Source organism: Dioscorea cayenensis, chromosome 16 (genome assembly GCF_009730915.1).
Source record: "Dioscorea cayenensis subsp. rotundata cultivar TDr96_F1 chromosome 16, TDr96_F1_v2_PseudoChromosome.rev07_lg8_w22 25.fasta, whole genome shotgun sequence".
In the NCBI taxonomy this organism is placed as follows: Eukaryota; Viridiplantae; Streptophyta; class Magnoliopsida; order Dioscoreales; family Dioscoreaceae; genus Dioscorea; species Dioscorea cayenensis.
In genome coordinates this window covers 8182299-8190196 of record NC_052486.1, presented here as the reverse complement: position 1 = coordinate 8190196, position 7898 = coordinate 8182299, and the positions used below count along the sequence as shown (strand labels likewise).

At 44.7% G+C, this 7898-nt stretch overlaps 1 non-coding gene across 1 annotated transcript; it reads left to right on the top strand.

The window, feature by feature from the left end:
- Positions 1-7411: 7411 nt before the first annotated feature.
- LOC120279753 lies at positions 7412-7518 on the top strand. The gene has a single exon (XR_005542056.1). It is a non-coding gene; the product is annotated as a small nucleolar RNA R71 (small nucleolar RNA).
- Positions 7519-7898: the final 380 nt, after the last annotated feature.

Genomic DNA, 7898 nt, shown 5'->3' with positions numbered 1-7898 from the left:
AGAATTATGGGGAGTAAAAACACAAATATGCTGATTCCCACCCGTTACTATATGCAATGATCAAAGCATTCACGATAAATAAAAAGAAAAAGTAAGGGCCGACAAAAGACCCATAGTTCAATAGCTTTGCGTCCGCTATCCCGATCATGATTTTCCTACCCCCAGAGGTAAAGGAAAGGTCCTTCCCTTTTTGGCCGGTTGTGGGCGAGGAGGGATTCGAACCCCCGACCCGTCTCCACTGAGCTCTAATCCTCTGATCCTCTGAGCTACAGGCCCCACCCCGTCTCCACTGGATCTGTTCCTGGGAGTACCCTCAAAAGGAACCTTTCCTCTCCTCAGCTATTTCAGGTTAAGAAGATGTGAAAGCGCATTTCACTCTATAAGACTATAAGAACAGTGCGTTCCAAGGTGTGAAGTGGGAGAGAAGAGATGTCATAATTGGGGTTTTTGAATAAGACGACCTTTGCATTTTTTTCTTTTTTTATCTTTTTTTCCTATTTTATTTTTTTGATTTTTAAATGGGTGTTAAGCTTTTTATCATTCTTGCGTCGAGCTATTTTTCCGCAGGACCTCCCCCACAGTATTGTCACCGCAGTAGAGTTTAACCACCAAGTTCGGGATGGATTGGTGTGGTTCCTCTACGCCTAGGACACTAGAATATCAAATCATGAACGAAGAAAGGATGAGAGAAAAGCATATTGGCTAGTGATTGTGAGGCCCCAATTCTTGACTAGAAGGGACACTAAAGGCCTCTGCCCTTCTATCCCCTGAATAGATAGAGAAGGAGGGCGGGGCTTTTTTTGATTTTTTTCATGTTGTCAAACAGTTGAACAATGAAAATAGATGGTGAGTGCCTGATCGAATTGATCAGGTCGTGTAGGAACAAGGTTCAAATCTCTCGGTCTGTTAGGGATGCCTCAGCTGCATACATCACTGCACTTCCACTTGACACCTATCGTAATGATAAACGGCTCGTCTCGCCGTGACCTTATCTTGGATTCCCAATACTTCTGTCGCTCCATCCCCACAGGGGCAGAGAACCCGTCGCTGTCTCGGCTGTGCTACCGGAGTCTCTAGGGAAGTCGGAATAGGAGAGCACTCATCTTGGGGTGGGCTTACTACTTAGATGCTTTCAGCAGTTATCCGCTCCGCACTTGGCTACCCAGCGTTTACCGTGGGCACGATAACTGGTACACCAGAGGTGCGTCCTTCCCGGTCCTCTCGTACTAGGGAATGGTCCTCTCAATGCTCTAACGCCCGCACCGGATATGGACCGAACTATCTCACGACGTTCTGAACCCAGCTCACATACCGCTTTAATGGGCGAACAGCCCAACCCTTGGAACATACTACAGCCCCAGGTGGCGAAGAGCCGACATCGAGGTGCCAAACCATCCCGTCGATGTGAACTCTTGGGGAAGATCAGCCTGTTATCCCTAGAGTAACTTTTATCCGTTGAGCGACGGCCCTTCCTTTCGGCACCGTCAGATCACTAAGGCCGACTTTCGTCCCTGCTCGACGGGTGGGTCTTGCAGTCAATCTTCCTTCTGCCTTTGCACTCGAGGGCCAATCTCTGTCCGGCCCGAGGAAACCTTTGCACGCCTCTGTTACCCTTTGGGAAGTGTACGCCCTATAGAAACTGTCTACCTGAGACTTAATGCGCGATCCGCAAGTGCAGGGAGTCGTCAAGTAATACCCCTCGTGCGAGCACGAGAGGGTCGTATTCCCACAGGCCCAAGAATCTACTCTTACTTCCTCTTTGCGTATTGTCTAGCCGAATGATTCGAAGGGTTTCTCTAATCTATTACTTGAAATAAAAGAACTACAAATGGAGTCTATGATAAGGTAGGGGTATAAAATCAGGGGAAAGAAATGGTCACGGATGCGGATTCCCTAGGGGCTACTAAAGTGCAAAGGATGCTAAGAATGTCATGCAATTGAAGGTTTGGACCTAGAGATTTCCTAAATTAGATCAACCCGATGGTCACGGCAATTAACCCCTAATCCGGTATAAGTATTGACACAGAATTTCTTCTGATCAAATCCTCATACGATTGCATTAACAAGTGGGGAAATCCCTAATTAGGGCCGGAACACAACTTGGTCTAGCCCTAATGGTGGAGGGGTACAGAATACCCGATGGTCACGGCGTATTCGTACATGAATCCCTTCCAAACTTGGTGTGTCTAGTACAAGGGCGATGGTCACGCTACCAAGTACAACCTAGCAGTTGGTTTACAGAGTTCTCATGTAAGCAACACATCAAATGCACCAAGAATGAATCACAAATACACAACAATTGCAATAGACAAAATTAAATCATCCAAATACACAAGTTCACCCCAAGGTTCACCGGCATCCGGTGACCTTGGGGTCTACTCGTCCATGCAAACAAATACAAGCAACAAGTCCATGAAAACAACTACAAATGGCATAAGAAAACTCCCTCAAACAATAGAAGTAGGAAGACAAGCCAAGCTAGGTGGAAATGCTTCCACGGACGCCGCGATGGGGGCGGCTTCCCTCGTCATCTACAAACTCCCAAAAGAAGAGATCGATGAAGATCTAGCCAAAAACCGAGCTTCTCCCTTTGATTTTCCTTCTCCAAAAGCGTGTGATCTTGCCTCCTAAAGACTGGTGAAAATCGGCTCCAAGAACTCTCCCAAAAAAACTCCCTCCCTCTTGCCCATGAAAAAAATCGGTTTTCATTTATATCCCGTCGATCCATGCGGGCATCCATGCGGGCGCATGGAGCCCGTGAAGCTCACTGACCAAATGCCCGAAAACATGCCGGTGCTACGAGTACTCAGCCACGAGTGTTTTTACTACGCATCGAGGGTTGTGAAATTCCGAGCAAACCTCACGGGCACCGATGCGGGCGCATGGAGCCCGTGAAGCTCACAGCCAAATGCCCGCAGCATAAATAGTGATCATCTACGATGAACCTACGAGTCTTGGGACCCCCAAAAAATGCCGTTTTCGATGTCGAATTCATCCAATTTGCATTTTTTTGAGCTACATTCGGCACATTTATGCTCCGCAACACCAAAAGAACAAATTTATACTCAAACGGGCATAAATTCATCAAGGTATACACAAATAATACAAGATCAATACGTATAAAATACATACATTTAGGCATTTATCAAACATCCCCACACCTAAGCGTTTGCTTGTCCCCAAGCAAACACACATGAAAGAATAAGGGGCAAGAATGATAAACGACTAAACGTACGACCTCAAGCTCAAAGTAGTGAAGAACCCCACAGGGCACGAGATGAAATGAAATTCAAGGAAAATGAGTTGTACAATAACCAACTCGATAGAGATAGTCATGAGTCCTCTAGAGTGCTTTCCCTCGTGAGTGTGTGTAAATGCTTCATCCCTCGCTCTCCCTCTTCACACCACATTCAATGACTACCGGTGTTAGAAAATGTTAAAGACGCCCTCAATAGTGAGGTCAAGAGTCCTTCGGGTCCACGTTCAACACTTTAGTAACTAAGTGAATGCATGATATGAGTTCAGGGAGAACAAATACTTCTTTTTCTTTTTCTTTTATTTATCCGAGTCCGCCTAACGTAGGCTGCACAAAAATATCTTATAATCATTTCAGAAGGATGCACATGCTGATTAGGCACAAGAGCCACCCAACCTACTTGATTACAGGTCTACATAGACGCATTCATGCTAAATTAGCGGAGGAATACTGACATAGACTCATCTCAATTTTTTTACATGTCTCCGGAGCACTTTCATGCAAAAACTTCACTTAGGGATAAAGTAAAAATGAACAAAAGAACCAAAAAGCTCTTAAAAAGACCATTGAGGGATGAATTTACCACTCTAACACTTTAAATCAAAGTAGTGGGTTAGCTGGGGCAAACAAGGTAGAAGTATCTGTGTCAAAAGCTGTGAAGAAAACACTAGAAAGAAAACATGACTTCCTTATAGCACAAATAACACTACAACTCATTACTATCATTCATTCAAGCCAGGAGGTTCTTAACAATAAATCATAGCTATCACCGGTGAAGTAAGCATGCAAATAGCCCATCCCCACACCTAGAATTGTACATTGCCCTCAATGTACACTAATCAACAGAACATGGTGTAAAAAAAATTCAGAATAATTAAATTAAGCATGAAAGGGAAGGGTAAAGAGACGCCCTCCCATTTTGGTTGATGAAGATTGTGCAATACATGCATGAACAAGGGGGTTGGTTCAATTCAATTCTTAAAGGGTGGTGAGAATGAAGCTCATGTCCCGATAATCCCTGCAAATGTCAAAAAAAAGTATAGTTCATCTCACCAAGGAATATGTAGGGAGAACACACAAACAAAAAAACTCTAAAAAAACTATGAAAAACAAAGTCCATGCAAGTCATTTGTTCAATCAATGTCATGATGTTTAAATCTCTCTAGTGCAAGTGTTTCGGGGGTTTCAAGGATGCTACAAGTGTCAAACAAATTCAAGATAAGAAACATTCAAAAGTTACTGTAGCATAGACTGAAATTTGGCAAGAATTTCCCCAGATTTTGAAGCCCAAAAATTTACAAACCATGGATAAAAATTTAAACAAATTAAGGATCAAACAACCATACAACATTCCTCATGGTTTAAAGTAAGATATGCATGCACAATCAAGAAGAAGAGGCAAGGTTGCTCCAAAACAAAAACTAGGGCTTCAAAGCTTGAATCGATGAAGATCGGTGAAATAGATGGTAAAAACTTCAATTAATCCACAAGATCTAAGTTGGAAGAGGTAGGAGAGGAGTGAAGAGGAAGAAAAAAATGAAGAAAAAAATGGTGAAAGAATGAAAGAAAAACGGATGAAAAACGAGTGAGAACAAGGGAGAGAAAGGTGGCTACTTAAGGCTGGAAATTTCAGCCCAGAAAGCCATACTGGGCTCCATGCGGGCGCATGGAGCCCGTGAGGATTTCTGTCCTTCTCTAGCCCATGAGGCAGTAAGCCTCACGGGCTGCCCTCACGGGCGCATGGCACCCGTGAGGCCCCCAGGGAGCAGAAAAAAATGGTCCATACGGGCCGTATACAGCCCGTATGGACCGAAAAAAATAAAAATTTTGGCATGGCTCCCATGTAACTTAGAACAAAAACTAGTTTACAACATCTATAACACGAAAAACATGCATTGAAACACAACCAAACAATGCCAAAGCACTAGATAAGATTCACAAATATAAGACAAGCATGGATCATTCAACAAACAATAATACAAACACAACACAAACACAAGCTTTATGAATAAACTCAACAAACATGTAAAAATACTGAAAAAAATGAAACATGAATACTTTGAAACTTGGGTTGCCTCCCAAGAAGCGCTTGTTTTACGTCATTAGCTCGACGTACCTTTTTCTTACCTCAAGGTGGATCAAATGGTGGGGACTTACCTCCAAGTCCAAGAGAAGTGCTCCAAGATGGGAAACTCATCGAGAGGCATGAAAAGACACGGAATTTACCCTTCCCCTCGAAGAATAGTCGATCGATCTCCCGTGGTGGTGATAGTGTGCAATTCATCCCCAATTTCTGTTTCTTGTCCCTCTTGCACCAAATTTTTCTAGTGGTTGATTTCTTCTTATTATTCGGCCACGGAAATGCCCCCACATAGCCTACCTGCTTTACTTGTGTGGGAGATGGATTGTTCCCCTTGCACTCATCGCCATCCATTCCTTCCAAGAATTCATCCAAGGGGTTAATCGCCAAGACCTCCTGCACACAATCAGTAATAATCATATCAGTTTCATCAGTAAAATAGAGGGGATCATCATGGTCCAAGGTGTGTTTCATAGCAGCGGGGAGTGTAAGAATGACTTCCTCATCCCCCACTCTCAATGTCATTCTTCCCCCCTTTACATCAATGAGGGCACCGGCGGTGTTAAGAAATGGTCGCCCGAGGATCAATGGGACTTCAACATCATCATCCACATCAAGAATAACAAAATCCACCGGGATAATAAGCTTGTCAACTCTAACTAGCACATCCTCAACGACACCACGGGGCTTCTTTACGGACCGGTCTGCAAGCTGTATTGTCATCCTTGTCGGCCTCATGTCTTCCAATCCTAGTTTCAAAAACAGCTTGTAGGGCATTACATTGATGCTGGCCCCAGAATCTGCCAAGGCCTTTTCTTGCATGCCTTCCCCAATCACACATGGAATAATGAAACTCCCGGGATCAGTTAATTTCTTAGGGAGCTTCCTCTGAATCACCGCAGAGCAGTTCCGTGGTAATGCAACTGTTTCTAATTCCTCCAATTTTCTCTTGTTAGTCAGCAGGTCTTTCATAAACTTTGCATACTTGGGCATTTGAGTTAACGCTTCAACAAGAGGGATGTTTATGTGCAACTGCTTGAATACATTAAGGAATTTCTTGAATTGAGCCTCTTCTTTATCTTGCTTCAACCTAGCCGGATAGGGAATGACCGGCTTGTACTCTGGCACCCTTGGTGTTGGTAGTTGAAGGGTTTCCTCATCTTGCTTTTCCTTTCTTCCTTCAACTTCACTCTCAGATGGCTTAGGGTCTTCCTGTATGGCTACTCCATTCTCTTTAGTGCTTGAGCCCTCCTTGGCAGATGCTTCCACCTGTTTCCCGCTCCTGAGAGTGACGGCTTTCAAATGCTCCCTCGGATTATTTTCAGTGTTACTAGGTAAGCTACCCGGTGGGCGCTCCGAATTTGCCCTAGCAAGTTGCCCAACCTGGTTTTCCAATGATTGAATGGAGGCCTGAACATTCCTCAAAACAGTGTTCACTTCAGCGAATTGATTGTTGATGTTCACAAATTTTTGCCTCAGTACTCGATCATAAATCTCGCTAACACATCTTCGATGAGTGAACTTCTTCTCGAGCTCTTTGAAGAGATTGAGGGTGGAAGTCCCCAGTGGGCTGCAGGGGGCCGATGTTGTCGTTGTTGACCCCAAGAAAAAAATTTGGGTGATTCCTCCACCCCGGATTATATGTGTTTCCATAAGGATTCCCCAGGGCCTCCGGGAGCTCCCCCAACATAATCAAGCTGCTCTCAACTGGGGCATCTGAGGCTATTGAAAATTGGGCACTCGAGCAAGTAGCATGCCCGGCCCCACAAGTCTCGCAAGACAAAAGCGCACCGAATTTGAGCTCGTACCCAACACAAACCGATCGAATCTCTTTGTTAGGGGCCTCAACCTTGGCGGCTAGCGCAGGTGTTGTCATTTATCTCATAAATTCCAGCTGCCTTAGGGGTTTTTGCCTAGTAGACCAATGACACTCATTACTTGCCATGTTTTCAATCAAGATTTCAGCATCCTCAGGGGTTTTACTACTCAATGACCCCCCTGCTGCAGCATCGATGAGCTGTCTGGTTGCATAGTTCAGGCCATTGCAAAGCATCTGGATCCTCATCCACGAGGAAAAGCCATGATGGGGACACTTGCGTAGGAGATCCTTGAATCTCTCATGTGCCTCAAAGAGTGTCTCGGAGTCCCCTTGTCGGAATGCAGAAATCTCTTGCCTCAATCTAGCGGCTTTGCTTGGTGGGAAATACCTCGCAAGAAATTTGTCCACCATTTCCTTCCAAGTGGTGATCGACCCCGGTGCCAATGACGTGAGCCATCTATATGCTGCTCCCCTTAGACTGAAAGGGAATAATCTCAATCTTATCGCATCATCGGACATCGAGTTAATCTTTGAAGGTGGAACAAATTTGGAGGAAGCGAGACAAATGCGCATGCTGGGTCTTCATCGACTAGCCCGTCAAAATTGTATGCGAATTTTTGGACCATCCCAATTGTGCTTGCTTTGATTTCAAAGTTATTAGCCGGACACGGTGGGAGCATGCACACTCGAATTCCTCACCGATGAGCCCGAGGGCCTTTTCATAATCGGACAAAGGTACGCCT